The following is a 16,111-nucleotide window of genomic DNA, read 5'->3' as shown; positions in this document are numbered from 1 at the left end:
GATGATATTCATTGATTAATCAATACTGTTGCTTTCAATAAAAATGTGAATTTATGTTTTGCTAGTCAGAAACTAACAGGGCAGGTTTTATAATCCAAGTTGCACCTGCTTTTAGTTATGACTTCATGGGTAGGAGCAAACACAATACTTACTTAATATCTTTAGGTAATACAGTCTCTAAGGATTTATCGTCTGGTTTTGTATGTAGATAACCAATTAAGATACAACTTCCCCTGCCCTCCCCAAAGCTAAAAATGAAACCCCACTGTCATTAAGTCCAGGCTGTAGATCTTTACGGGACCAAAATGATCTCAACTTTCTCTTTAAGAATGGTTGGTGGATTTGAACCTCTGACCTTGTTGTTAGCAGTCCAGCACTTACCTAGAAGTGCCACCACAGCTCTTTAATAATTAAGACAGGACATTTATTAAGTCCTCAACAGGAAAAGACAAGAAAAAGACACATTGCCCAGATGAGGGAGATCATTAACATGAGGTCATAATGGCATCGAAGGCTTTACCAAGAACCAGAGATTTCCATAAGGCACGCAGGACAAACTGTCACAAAAGCATGATTGGTAGCAGATCAATACATTCCAGTTGCAGGCAGGACCATAGAAAGTGGGAATGGGACCACGAATGAGACTCATGCATTATGCTAGACAGAAGCGCTTACAAGGTTGGTCCAGGGCTCTCCAATAGAAGCAGTCAGGATGTGACTCATGGCCATGTGATCTTGGTACCCAAAAGTTCCATCAGGGGCATGCCCAGGCAGGTTCCTAAGGGTGAGGGGACTGGCTAGGTAAAGGTAGTGATCTCCTCTCTAATACACTCTGCCAGAGGGAAGGCCACTCACCCCAAACACCAAACTCACTGCCATCGAGTCAATGCTGACTCTCAGTGACCCCCTGTGGGTTTCTGAGACTGTAACTGTTTACAGGAGTAGGAAGCTCAGCCTTTCTTCCTCAGAGCTGCTGGTGGTTTTGAACTGCCGACCAAGTGGATCGCAGCCCTACACATAACTACTCTACCACTAGGCCTCCTTCAAGGCCATTCAGACTGCTGGTAAAATAGAACAAATTCAGTGGGGCTGGAGGCTGAATCCAGCTGGAGACTAAAGTGGATTTGGGGTTTTTGCTGTCCCTATAACCTTCCCAAAAACCTAGGGCTCAGAATTTAAACTCTAATACAGTGCCAAGATGGTTAGATCACTAGGTGCTACAGGAATTTTGAATAATAATATAAGCATAATTATTGCTGGCATTTAGGGAAAATGGGAAGGAGTTGTCAAAGGTTGGGATAACAAGAGAAAGATGGACTCTGAGCTGCGTCTTGAAGGAAAAATGCAATGTCTGGGTAGTGCAAACAGTTAAAGTACTCACTGCTAACTGATCTGTTGGATATTTGAGTCCACCCAGACACGTCTCAGAAGAAAGGCCTGGTGGGCGATCTACTTCCGAAAAATCCACCTTATCCGTCAGCCCAGTTCTACTTGGACACACACGGGGTTGCCGATAGTCAGCGTGGACTCCGTGGCAACTGGTGCTCAACAGGTCATAGCGAAAGGAAGACAGTGGAGAGTGGATGTTCCAGGTAGCAGAACTGCTCAGAAGGAAACACACAGGCAAGGTCTTGGGGACTATGATCCGCACAGCAAACTGGGAAAGCAATGAGCCTGTCCTCACTGTGGAAATAGGACTAGAGAGGCAGCTAAGTAAGAGATAAGTCATGGGAAACTTCAAATGTGAGGCCAGGGAGTTTTAGTCCTGTTCTTTTGATCTATGCAGTGAGCTGTTTTATGGAGCATAAATTATAAGAGAGACAGAGGAGACTGAGAAGCCCTTTAGGAGATTATCTTAACAGTCTGGGTTTGAAGTGATGTACAACGTGCAGGGTGAGTGAGAGATTGTCTGATGGCAGCTTGACAGGACTTGGCACCTGGGTAAAGTGATGAGAGAGAAGATTAGCTTCCAGATTTCCGTGACAAGCAAAGCTGTGGGGAGACGAATCCTGCCAGAGGACAACGACGAAAAGTGTAAGGTTAGGCAGATGTAAGGTTCTAGGAATAGGAGGAAACTGTGGCAGTTAGTTAAGCTAGAAGGAGCTGGTATTCTGGGACCAGACCAGAACTGAAAAGAGAGATTGAGTAGTTTCTGAAGCTGTGCTAGGTGGAGTCTCGTGGCTCAATGAAACCTCTAAAGCAGGGGCTTTGTCTCATTCTTCCTTGGGGCCTGGTGTGGTTCACCCAGCACAGAGCAGTGGATGACATCCGTGTGTTATCCAGGCCTGGAGAATGAGGCCCGGGGCCAGCCAAACCTTTGAGCATCTCTTCTTATTTACGGGCAGGAGGAAGTACATCTTGGAAGGAGCCCGGAGGAGAAACAGAGGATGAGCTGCCATCGAATGCAAGCTGATTTTAAAAGGGTCACGTGTAAGAGGAGGCTTCAAAAAGTTTGTGGAAACACAGAATTAAAAGGCAATGGCATGTTTCCATGGGTGTTTTGAAGCCTCCCTGGTCCCCCTATCCCCAACACCCCCACACATAGGAATTCGAGGACAATTGATGCGCTGAAAGGCTTGTTCAGTAGACTTCCCCACAGAGCAGCACATGATCAAGCTGGCTCTACTGAGTGATTGGCTCTCCCCCAATGAAAATGGTTCTTCAGCGCTGGGGATTTATGGGAGAGAGAAGGGAAATCAAAGAGCAGGGGAAAGTATGGATGCTATAGTTTATTGTGCCAGCCTGGCCGATAAACACAAGTAGGATTAACTGAAGGGCAGAGGGATAAATGGCTCGGTGAGCCTCACCTTGCTTGTTCTGTGCCTCAGTTTAAAGGGGTACACTACCTGTGGGATGCCTAGCCTGTGGACTGTGTCGCTGTAAGTTGAGGTCCCTTTAAGCCCACACGATTGGAATGTTCATCTCTGGAGCTGGGGACTGACAGTTGATGACAGTTGGGGACCTGCCTTGCTGTTTGCTGCCTGGATATATATAGCCCAGCTCTCTCTACAGAAGGGAACTGGCAACTGGCAGCTCTCAAAACTTGAAGGACTGCTAGTGTCTCACTGCTTTATAATTTAACTGTTAATTTCTTGTATTATCTATCTGTATATAATTTAACTGTTCATTTCTTGAATTATATATCTATCTTTATAAATATATTCACATATAATTACTAGCAATCTGGTTTGTCTCTCTAGAGAACCCTGTCCAATACTATAGACGAATGAGGGGGCTTGCTTAGTAGATTAGACTGTGGAATGGGAAGTTAATGATCTGAAATGTAAAGCTCCCTTAAGTTACAATGAAAAACCAAACCAAACAATGCATTGTAGCTTCCTATGTAGTTCAAAAATAACAGGACTGAGTTTAGGTGGGTGTTCGAGAGTCAGCTGATTGTTTTATAGAACAGTGCTCAAAGAGTTTCCTCCCTGTCTGAAGTGTGACTTTCTCTGAGACACCTTTACTAGCCCCTCATTAGCAATGGGGTGCGTTTGAGAAGGGGCGGGTGCGCCTAGGGGTGTCAGTTACAACGCCAGGAAGGGAAACTAATACAATGAAGGGGGACTGATTAGAAGATTGGCTGAGATATCACAGGTCCAGGGAATCTAATGTCCAATGCTGATACTTGAAAGTCAACTTGCCTTCTTTTAAAAGTGTTAGAAGCTTAAATATTTTTCACTTTGCAAGTGGTGTGGCTAATATCAAGAATGCCAGTGTGGAACCAGGGTGTTTTTGTTTTATAACAGTTTTATTGGCATCTAGTTCACACATCATATAATTCAATAGTTCAATCACATCTCGAAGACCGTACAAACATAATTCATTTTAAAACATTTTCTTCGCTTTGCTCATCATTATTAGCTACCCATTTCTCCCCAACCTCCCATGCCTTACCCCAAGGGATCATTAATCTAGTTATTGTCTCTATAGATTTATCTGTCCTGGATTTCATATACAGAAAAAAAAATAAAAATAAAGAAAACACCCCTAACAACAATAACAAAGTAAAACAGATAAAAACCCTAGAAGCAGAAAATATTACAACCCAGAACAAATTTAAATGGATCATAGGGAGATCAGATGACAGAATGCTGCAAGAATCCACTTTCCAATGCATTCTGCATGATAGCAAGGGGATTCACATCTCTGGTTCGTGGTCAGAGGGGATTCACCAAGCCCTTAATCTCCATGTATTGCCCCTTCAGTGGGGGTAGGGGGTGTGGGGAGGAAACAGCTTTCAAATAGGTCAAGAGGGAGATCAAATGATAAGATTTATCTGTTTATTTTGTTATTGTTGTTAAGGTAGGCTTTTTTCTTTTTAAATGTTTTTCTGTATATGATAAGGAGCTGTTTTAACCTAAATACATTTGCATTAATCCACCTTCCAATGCACTCTGACTGCTAACATGGCTGGTCACATGCCTGAGCCATGGTCATAGGGGATATAGATTCTGGGTGGAACAGTTAGGTACTCAACTATGAATTATCCCATTGGTGGTTTGAATCCACCTTGAAGTGCTTCGAATGAAAAGCCCAGTGATCTACTTCCGGCAAGTCAAAGCCACTGAACCCCCCTTGGAGGCCAGTTCTACTCTGAAACACATGGAGTCACCATGAGTTGGCATTGAGTGCCTGGTTGGGGTTGACTCCATGGAAACGGGTTAGCTGGTTATTTAGCTGCCCCCAAACCCCCTCCAAAAACTAGTCTCACTGCTGATTTACAGGGCTGGGTAGAACTTTTGACCATCTGGCCATCTGGGTTTCTGACTTTTTACAGGCGTGGAAAGCCTCATCTCTCTCCGAAGAATGACCGGTGTGGTTAGCAGCTCCAGCGTCCCCACTAGGCCTGCAGGGCTCTTGCTTTCGTTGCCCTAGAAATCTCACTGTACCTCAGTCGGAACTAGTCATTGTTATGCTGGCCTTTCCACTGAACTCTCTGATCCGTCTAACGACGGCATTCTCCTGCTGGTTCCTAATGCCTGAAACTGGGAGTACCATTTACGTATCTCGTTTCTCAGATCCTGCGCTGGTCACCTGCCTATGTAGTCAATGTCCATCTTGGATTATCCGCCCCTGGAAAGGAAAGCACAATGTTGTTTCCTTCTCATCACCCACTGTCTTTCTCACGGTCAGTACACAGTCACCGAATGTTAGCTGAAACAGAAGTGTCATTGTCCTCACAGCGCAGGGGGTGGGTGATGTGAGGGAAAGTGTTTAAGTCAACTAGCAGCCAAAGGAAATCTTGCATGATGCTTCGTTTCTATTTGATTGTTGTTTCCTGAAACCCAAGTCCAGTGTGATTCTACCTTTCTGTTCATGATTTTTAGGGCTTGCCCGGGCCTGTTGCAGAGAGTAATGCTTGGAGAGACTGCAACACTCATGTGCTTCACCAAGTCCAAGGGCAATCGAACAGGATGTCAACTGGGGGGATGAAAAAAATAAAAGAATTATTAAACACCTAAAACCAAATCAACGAAACCTCTACCATCTAGTTCATTCTGACTCATATTGGATTTCTAAGGCTATAAATTTTTACAAAAGCAAGACAGTCTTAACTTTCTCCTACAGAGTGGCTGGTGGGTTTGAACTGCTGACCTTGTGGTTAGTCGTCCAACACCTAAATCACAGTGCCACCAAAGTCCATTACTAAACACCTCAAAAACAAAACAACCCCCCCCCCAAATTAAACAAAGCTAAATTCACTGCCATAGGGCAGTGTAGAATGGACACTTTCAGTTTCTAAAGCTGTAAATTTTTACTGGAGTAGAAAGCCTCATCATTTTCCCATGGGGTGTCTGGTGGTTTTGAACTCATGATCCTGTAGTTAGGACTCAAAAATGTAACTCACTATGCCACCAGGCCAACTTATTAAACACCTAAATCAACAAAATCCCCCAATTCACTGCCATCAAGTCCATACTGACGTATATGGACCGTACAGGATAAGGTAGAATGGTGGTTGTTTAGTAGGGTAGAAAGCCTTATCTTTCTCCTTGGTATGACTGGTGGACTTGAACTACTGACCTTGCAATTAGCAGTCCAACACATAACCCATTAGAAATATAAACATTAATAAAATTTTTAAAAATGTATATATATATATAAATTTATTTTTATTAGGGACTCATACATCTCTTATCACAATCCATAATACATCAATTATGTAAAGCACATCTGTACATTCTTTGCCCTCATCATTTTCAAAGCATTTGCTTTCCATTTAAGCCCTTTGCAAAAAATATATTTTTTAATATTAGGGGTTATAATTATTTTTTTTATTTTTAATTTTAACAATTTATTAGGGGCTCATACAATTCTTATCACAGTTCATACATATACATACATCAATTGTATAAAGCACATCTGTACAGTCTTTGCCCTAATCATTTTTTTCTCCTCTTTTCTTTTTTTACATTTTATTAGGGACTCATACAACTCTTATCACCATCCATACATATACATACATCAATTTTATAAAGCACATCCATACATTCCCTGCCCCAATCATTCTCAAGGCATTTGCTCTCCACTTAAGCCCCTTGCATCAGGTCCTCTTTTTTTTCCCCTCCCTCCCCTTTCTCCCCTCCCTCATGTGCCCTTGGTAATTTATACCTCGTTATTTTGTCATATCTTGCCCTATCCGGAGTCTCCCTTCCCAAACATTAATAAATTTTAAGGAAAAATATTGTGGGTACAATAATATGGATGCTGCTTTGAGTTCAGAAATCAGTTTTCCCTCAGCAATGTCTAGACCATTGCCTTGATTTTTAATTTTCCTTGTCTCATACATTGATCTATATCCCATACATAATCTATATACAGATGCAAAAGTCACTCCAGCAAGTGGCTACAAAAGATGAGACTAAATGGTGCCAATTTGTCCTAATTATTTTTGTTACGCTTTAGAGCATTATTAAGAAATAAAACAAAGAAATTAAAAATCTTGTAGACATTTGTGAGGTGTTTGTTGGAGTGATCCTTAATCTTTGCTGTGCATTGCAATCACCTGGGAATGTTAGAAATCCCTCCTGCCATGAGCTCCAGGCCAATCAGATCAGAATGTCTGGGTGGTAGGAGCCAAGGGCCAATATTAAAAAAAATTTTCCAAGTCATTCCCAAAGGCAAGTAGTTTGTGAATTCTTGGCACAGGGCAGGAGGACCAAGGACTATATTATAGCTAGCGGAAATAAAAAAGATACTGTGGAAATGAAGCTCAATAGGGTTCTATTCTCATATTTATTTATACAGTTCATCTTTGAATAATACCAAGTTTTGTTCTTCTCATTGCCATTAAGTTAATTCTGGCTCTTAGTGATCTATTTACAGGGTGGAAATTCCCGTGCGTGTTTCTGAGGTTGTACATCTTTACAGGAGCAGAAAGCCTCATCTTTCTACTTCAGAGGGGGTGGTGTTTTTGACCTGCTGACCTTGTGATTAGCAGTCCGACAATGAACTGCTAAGCTATCAGTACTCCTAACTCCAGGTGCAACACAGCTCACTGCCATCATCAAGTCGATGATGCCCAGGTCATAGCAACCCTAAAGGACAGGGTAGTACTGCTCTGGTGAGTTTCCAAGACTACTACTGTTTACAGGTATAGAAAGCCCTGTCTTTCTCCCAAGGTTTCAAACTTCTTACCTTGAGGATCATAGCTCAACTCATAACCACTATGCCACTAGAGCTCCTCAAAATTTCCTGTATGTGACAGTTGACCTTCAAACAGCACTGATTTGAACTGCAACGGGCCACTTACACTCGGATTTTTTTTCTCTCTCTGTGGTGCATGCAGTGAGCTCAAGTATTAGGAGTGTAAAGGTAAAACGCTGATCATCTCACACTGCATTTTCAGCGTGTGAGAGGGGCCCGTGCTGTTCAAACTCAAGTTGTTCGAGGCTCAACAATATACATTGTGGGCCTTTCGACCAGTTAAACCCATTGCTCTATCATTGCTCCTGACGCATGGCAGCAGTATTTTCCTGGCTGCCATCTTTATGGAAGCAAATTGCCCCCCGTTGCTTCAGTGACTGCACTGTGTGCATTTGAATGGGCAACTGTCAGGTTAGCAACCAACCACAGAGGGTTTGCACCACCCAGAGACCTTGTCTGTGGACACGTAAACGCATACACAATTGTCCTGAATGAAACTTAATGAAATCCTATTGCTTGCAGACATGAGGTGTTCACCAAGATCTGTCCATTTTCAAGTTCTTATACTTGCCATTTCTAATACCTCTCCAGGTCAAAGACAATACAGCAGCGAGTGCATCCTCTGCTATCGACATCCCTCTGATATCTAGCTCCTCGCTGGTGACATTTTACCCACCGTACCCCCGCAGATGGCCAAGAGTTATCTGCACCCATATTCTGTTGTCCTTAGCAAGGAAGTTTTTTATGCCAGCCAGGTAATGAGAAAGCCAGTTCCCCAATCTCAGTTTAAGTCTGCATCATTAGAATACTTCGGGTATCAATTTTCTTAAATTGGATTTCTTGGAAAGAGGCTATGAGATGGGGAGGTGTAAGCAAAAGATATACTGGGGAGTGTTTTTGAGAAGGAAGTCAGAAGGAAGGGAGGGCTGCGCAGAAGGAGGGGGGATCATGAGATACAAGTGAAGTGTCCACCTGTCTTATATTAGCGGTGGAAATAAGATGGACCTTCAGGGTGGTTACAAGTTGGGGCAAGAGGGCAGACTTTTTAAACATGTTTTTATTGGCATATAGTTCACATATTATACAATTCACTAGTTCAATCACGTCAGCCATAATGTGCAAGCAGTCATCACCACAATCAGTTTTAGAACATTTTCTTTGTCTTTGTACTCATCGTTATTAGCCCCTCCCCATTTCCCCCAACTGCCCCGTTACACCCTCAGATTTACCTATCCTGCCTTTGATATACAGAAAAACAAAACCCAAACCAAAAAGACAAAACGAAGCAGAAAATCTTCAATTAAAAAGAAAGCAGACACTATTAAAAACTAGAAAAAATTTAAGATGGGTCAAATGATAAGGTCTTAAATTGTCACCTAACTGCATCTGAAATAACCCACCTTCCCTGCATCTTGCATGATAGCAACTGTGTTCACACCCCTGGTCTGTGGTCAGAGGGGATTCCCCAGAGGCTAAATCCACCTGCACCCCCTCCACTTTTTTATAAAAATGGAAATAATTTAAAAATCGGGCAAAAGGGAGATCAAATAATAAGATATTACATTGTAGCCTAACTATGTCTTCCCTAATCAACTTTACAAAGCTCTCTGTCTGAAAACTAAGCTATTCACGCCTTACGACGATGATCCGAGGGCATTCATTGGATCCATGTGTGGGCCTGCAAATGGACTTTGAGCTTCCACCGTCATGCACAGCCTTCTGCAATCCAGATGGTCACAATTAAAGCTCGGATACCAGTCCCTCTTTTAGTTTTAGATTTTATGATTTGCAATCTTTGGGTTGTACAGGTTGTTGTGCTTCTTTCATGTGAACTTAGTTGACACCTCACTTAGATAGCTGTTTGTTTTAAGACAAAACTTTAAGGAGAGGGTGGAGGGTGGGGGCAACTTTTTATCTCCATTATAGCCAGTGCAGGCTACCCCTAGGATGGAGTGGTATAACTAGTGGAATCATTTATAAGGTCCGGGGTAGTTACATAATCTGGTGCCAACTTGAGACTATTAAGAGTGAAGGGGTGGAGTTTAGCCTGTTAATCAGGTTGCTGTTTGATGATCTCATTTGGAGGCACTATGGAGATAAATAGCTCCCTGGAGGTGGGACACACGCACTCCTTGTGAGACATTCCTGTTGACAAGCCAAATGGAGCTGTGCTAGAGCCCTAGAGCTGGAGGAGCCACGTGGAGACCCCTGCCAGTGCTGAGATGCTTCTACTGCCACTGGATCCACAAGACTTTCCAGCCACTGGCCTGTGATCTTTCTGCATTTTGTATCATTTGCATGTGTTTTGTGAGTCTGAATAGGAATTTATAGATAGATATTGGACATATGGGCTAATATCGGACTTATGGACTTGATCTGGACTGGGCTGGGATGTTTTCTTAATGTACGATTGCTCTTTGATATAAAGTTGTCTCTCACACACATATGAGTGTCTATGAATTTGTTTTTCTAGCCCACCCAGGCTAACACAAGGTCAATTCTCAGTGAGCCATTAGCAGCTTAGATTCCTGTTGGTTGGGAGATGATTATTGGCCACAACGAGGGAAATGACTAGATGACCCCAGTGCACACTATAATGTTCAAATTGATTTTGTCCAATGAGTGCCTATTCATGTTGACTCTGTGCTTTTTGATATGACCAATGTTTATAAATAGTTTCCTTAATTTCTGGGTTAATAAATTTCTAACAACTTTCATTAACTAGAATGACAGCCAGCAATTTCCACAAGGAACATGAAAACAACACAACACCCCTCCCCCCCGGAAGAATTTATTTCAGAGGACAGCAATGAAGCTGCAGCTCAGGGGGAGGGGCATGTCTGATCAGAGCACATGGGGGCAAATGAAGAGGAGGAAGAGAGAGTGGAACACATTCTGGCTCACCAAGCCTTGAGGATGATATTCCAGCTCAGAGCAGCCCATGCACAGAGAAGATGATATGGGCAACCCCACTATGAGACACAACATCCTTCACTAACCCATAGCCCTACAGGGGACAACACTGGAGACACAGTGTGGGAATTGCGCCCAATCGGATCCACTACATTGAGGTAAAACACTAAAGGCGTAAAACAGAACAGCAAGGGGAACAGAGCAGCGAAGTCCCCAGGGAATACCAGAATCCAAATCGCTGGTGAGGAGGGTGTAGAAGGCCTGGTAGGGTGTGATCAAGGGTAATGTAACAGAGAGGAATTACTGTAACCCAAACAAAGACTGAGCATGATAGTGGGACAAGAGGAAAGTAAAAGGAAATAGAGGAAAAAGCTAGGAGGCAAAGGGCATTTATAGAGGTCTAAATACAGGTATGTACATATGTAAATATTTTTATATATGAGGATGGGAAAATAGATTTATGTGCATATATTTTTAGGTTTAGTATTAAGGTAGCAGATGGACATTGGGCCCCCACTCAAATACACCCTCAATGCAAGAATAGCTTGTTCTATTAAACTGGCGTTCCATGATGCTCACCTTCCCTACAGGATTGCTGAAGACAAAGCAGATACATAAGCAAATGTGATGAAGGAAGCTGATGGTGCCCAGCTATCAAAAGATAGAGAGTCTAGGGTCTTAAGACTTGAAGGTGAACAAGCAGCCCTCTATCTCAGAAGTAACAAAGCCCACATGGAAGAAGCACACCAGCCTGTGTGATCATGAGGTGTCGAAGGGATGAGGTATCAGGCATCAAAGAACAAAAAATCATATTGTAAATGAGGGGGAGTGCAGAGTGGGATTCCAAAGCCCATCTGTAGGCAACTGGATATCCCCTTATGGAAGCGTCATGGGGAGGAGATGAGCCAGTCAGGGTGCAGTGTAGCAACGATGAAACATACAACTTTCCTCTAGTTCCTAAATGCTTCCTCCACTTCCTCAGTATCATGATCCCAATTCTACCTTACAAATCTGGCTAGACCAGAGAATGTACACTGGTACAGATAGCAACTGAAAACCCAGGGAACCCAGGGCGGATGATCCCTTCAGGACCAGTGGTGAGAGTGGTGATACTGGGAGGGTGGGGTAGAGATGGGTAACCGATTATAAGGATCTACATATAACCTCCTCCCTGGGAGATGGACAACAGAAAAGTGGGTGAAGGGAGACGTTGGAGAGTGTAAGATGACAAAATAATAATTTATAAATTATTAAGGGTTCATTAGGGAGAGAGGAGCGGGAGGGAGGTGCAAAATGAGGAGCTGATGCCAGGGGCTTGGGTGGAGAGCACATGTTTTGAGAATGATTGGGGTAACGAATGTACAAATGTGCTCTATACAATTGATGTATGTATGGATTGTGATAAGAGTTGTATGAGCCCCAATAAAATGATTAAAAAAACAAACCAAAACAAAACCAAAAAACCCAACACAACAACAGCAAAAACAACCTCAAACCAAACTTTTGCTGTGAATTGGGTGGAGGTTTACAGAGCAGATGAGTTTTCCATTCAAAAATCTGTTTCTATGTCATTGATTACCATCACATATCCCACTTCCTCTCTGTGCTTTCCATTTCCATTCCTCATTGCTATAGTTTATTGTGCCAGCCTGGCCGATAAACACAAGTAGGATTAACTGAAGGGCAGAGGGATAAATGGCTCGGTGAGCCTCACCTTGCTTGTTCTGTGCCTCAGTATAAAGGAGTACACTACCTGTGGGTTGCCTAGCCTGTGGACTGTGTCACTGTAAGTTGAGGTCCCTTTAAGCCCACACGATTGGAATGTTCATCTCTGGAGCTGGGGACTGACAGTTGATGACAGTTGGGGACCTGCCTTGCTGTTTGCTGCCTGGGTATAGATAGCCCAGCTCTCTCTACAGAAGGGGACTGGCAACTGGCAGCTCTCAAAACTTGAAGGACTGCTAGTGTCTCACTGCTTTATAATTTAACTGTTAATTTCTTGTATTATCTATCTGTATATAATTTAACTGTTCATTTCTTGAATTATATATCTATCTTTATAAATATATTCACATATAATTACTAGCAATCTGGTTTGTCTCTCTAGAGAACCCTGTCCAATACACTCATTCTTTCCTAACCTTTCTGAAATCTGTCTTTGGGTAGATATTGCCCTTTTGATCACAAAAGTTTGATTATTCTAAGGTGTGTGTGTGTGTGTGTGTGTGTGACTAGTACTACTATCCCCTTTAGACCCATTGTTTGGTTGGAGTGCTGGTAGGGTAGTGGGTGACATGTTGGGCTACTAACCGAAAAATCAGCAGCCTGAAACCATTAGCCACACTGTGAGAGAATGGGGCTCTCTGCTCCTATAAAGAGTTGCAGTCCTGGAAACCCACAGGAGCAGTTCTCCCCTGTCCTATGTGGCCTCTATGAATCAGAATCCACTCAACAGCACTGAGTTTGGCACTTTGGTTCATTGTTTGGATGAGGCTGAAGCACCCATCGTGCTGGACTCATTTCCAGACCTAGCAGGTAACTAAAGCCACATCTTGGAAGTTTCATCAATCTCTACTGGACCAGTAAGCCTGGCATTTTTCATGACTTTAAGTTTGGTTCCACTTTCTAAAGAATCTTATGGGGGGGGGTTATATTTAGAGATCACAAAATGAATGCTAGATTTACTGATTGTTATCCAATTGTAATGGTTTCTAGTTGTTTTTCCTCCCAGTGGATAAACATTGAAAAAAAATCTATAAATTCAAATGAATACTTCTAATTCAAATCTAATGCTTATTCTTATTTAATTTTTGTTCATACTTTTATTCTTTTCTTTATATTGAAGACTTAGTTTATCACATTAAAGTGAAAATTTTCATTACCCCACTCTGTTATCTACTATCTCCTTGAAATACTAATAGTACTGTAAACTTCAGGCTACAAACTTAAAAAAATAAATATTATTACAGCTTTGTCTTTATAATATAGTCCAATGTAGTTGAATTCACTTGAAATGTTTCTTCTGTGTGTAGTTATCACCAAGAAGTAAAAATTCAAATTTTGTTAGTATAATACAAACATATAAAGATGAACTTTTCTTCATATTTTGAACTTAAAAGTAAAATTTGGGGGGCTGATATTGAAGTTGTCAAGGACTTTATTTTATTTGGACCCAAAGTAACACTCAGAGAAGCAGCAGCCAAGACATTAAATGAAATATTAAATTGGGCAAGTCGTTTTACACCCCTGTAAAGACTGTGGGGGTGGCAGCTGACCTCCTCTAACTTCACAAGTGGAAGCGGAGAATCAAACTCATCAGCCCAAGGCCAATTTCTAGGAGGCAGGGATCTGTCCTCTAATCCCCTGTATCAATTCTGACCCCAACCATCCCTTCCACAGGACTCTCTTCTCTGATGGGACACACAGAATTCACCCTCCATACTCACAATCACAGACTTTACATGCTCCAGTTTAGCCCAAAGTTCAAGGCAGGACTGGGGTCATGATAGTGGAGGGTGAGGAAGCCTAAAGAAACCAGAGGAATATACTGTGTTTCATCGGGGTTATACTGCACCCTTGTTGACCCATTCCTTTCTTGTGACTCATTTTCTTCTTTCTTGTACTCATTATTATTAGCTCCACATTTCCTCCAACCTCCCTGCTATACCCCTAATAAATTATTAATCCAGTTACTATCTCTATAGATTTACCAATCCTAGATTTCATATAAAGAAAAAGATACAAAAAACAAAACAAAAACCTAAAAACAATAACAAACTAAAACAGAAAAATCTCTGAAAAGACAACATAAAATAATAAAAAGTAGAACAAATTTTAAATGGTTCAAAATGGGTGCATAAGAAAATGCAGAGAAGAAAACGAATGGTGCCAGGCTATTACAAGATATGGAATTTGGGGTCTTAAAGGCTTGAAGTTAAACAAGCAGTCATCCATCAGGGAAGCAAAAAATCCCACACAGAAGAAGCACAACAGCCTGTGTGATCATGAGGTGTCCACAGGATCAGGTATCAGGCATCAGAAGACCCCCCAAAAAACAATCACACTTATGCTAATGAGTTGAGTTTGAGTAGAAACCCAAAGCCATCTGTAGACATTTGGACATCTCCTCACAGAAGGGTCACAAGGAAGGAATGAGTTAGCCAGGGTGCAATATAGCACCAATGAAACACACAACCTTCCTCTAGTTCTTTAGTGCTTTCTGTCCCCACCAAGCCCCCCCCCCCACCAACTATCATGATCCCTGTTCTACCTTACAAGTCCATCTAGACTGGAGCATGTACACTGGTACAGATAAGAACTCTCAACACACAGAATCCAGGACGGATAAATCTCTTAGGAACCATATTGGGAGTAGCGATACCATGAGGGGAAGGGGAAGGTGGGAGGATAAGGGGGAGAAAGGGGAACTGATCACAATGATCAATGTATAACACTCACCCCCCCCCACTGGGGGGGGGCAGAGAACAACAGAAACGTGGGTGAAGGGAGAGAACAGAATATGTAAGATATGAAAATAAAAATTTATAATTTATCAAGCGGTCACCAGGGTGGAAGGGTGGGGGAGGGAGGGGTGAAAAAAAGGAGCTGATAGCAAGCATTCAAGTAGAAAGAAAATGTTTTGAAAATGATGATGGCAACATATGTACAAATGTGCTGATACAAAGGATGTATGGATTGTTATAAGAGCTGTAAGAGCCCCCAATAAAATGATTTACTGAAATAAATAAATAAAATGGCTCAAAAGTAGAACAAATAATAAGGTATTGCATTTTAACTTAACTACATCGGCACTCCTCCACCTTCCAATGCATTCTGTCTGACAGCAAGACTAGCCACATCCCTGGTCTATGGTCAGAGGGGATTCATTGGTGGCTTAATCCATGGGAGGACCTTGCAAATTGATTTTGGTTTCCCTGTCATCCATAGTCTTCTGAAAAATGGGTGCTCAGGATTTAAATTCTAATAATGCGCCCTCCTCTGTTTTATATTTTATTATTTACAATCTTTGGGTCATACGGGTTGGTATGCCTCTTCTGTGTCAACTTAGCTGTCTCCTCACTTAGATGGCCACTTGTTTGAAGACAAGCCTGTAAGACCCTAGATCCTATTCTTTCTGATGGCTGGGCACCACCTGATTTCTTCACCACACTTGGTCATAGCTAATTCTTTTGGATTTCGTTTTCTTCCAACAGTTCTCTTGGCACATAGCTGACATATCATACAATTCAGTAGTCTAATCATATCGAGGGCGTTGCACCGTCACACCACACAAACCTTAGAGCATCCCCTGCATTGGGTAAATCACCTTTAACACGAGTTGTGTGATCACAATCAGTTCTAGTGCTCCCCCTCCGACTGCCTTCCTTATTTACTTCCGAAATCCCCTTTCCCTCCCTGTGCCCCACCCCCTATATTCCCTACTCCCCCTTATGTCGGTTATTCTCATTATGTATCCACTCTCCTGGGCTTCACAGCTGGAAAACCACCAAAATACAATAAAAAACATCAAACTAAGGCAGTCTGGCTA

Source organism: Tenrec ecaudatus, chromosome 4 (genome assembly GCF_050624435.1).
Source record: "Tenrec ecaudatus isolate mTenEca1 chromosome 4, mTenEca1.hap1, whole genome shotgun sequence".
In the NCBI taxonomy this organism is placed as follows: Eukaryota; Metazoa; Chordata; class Mammalia; order Afrosoricida; family Tenrecidae; genus Tenrec; species Tenrec ecaudatus.
The sequence above is the reverse complement of the archived record's forward strand: the minus strand, read 5'-3'. Positions refer to the sequence as shown.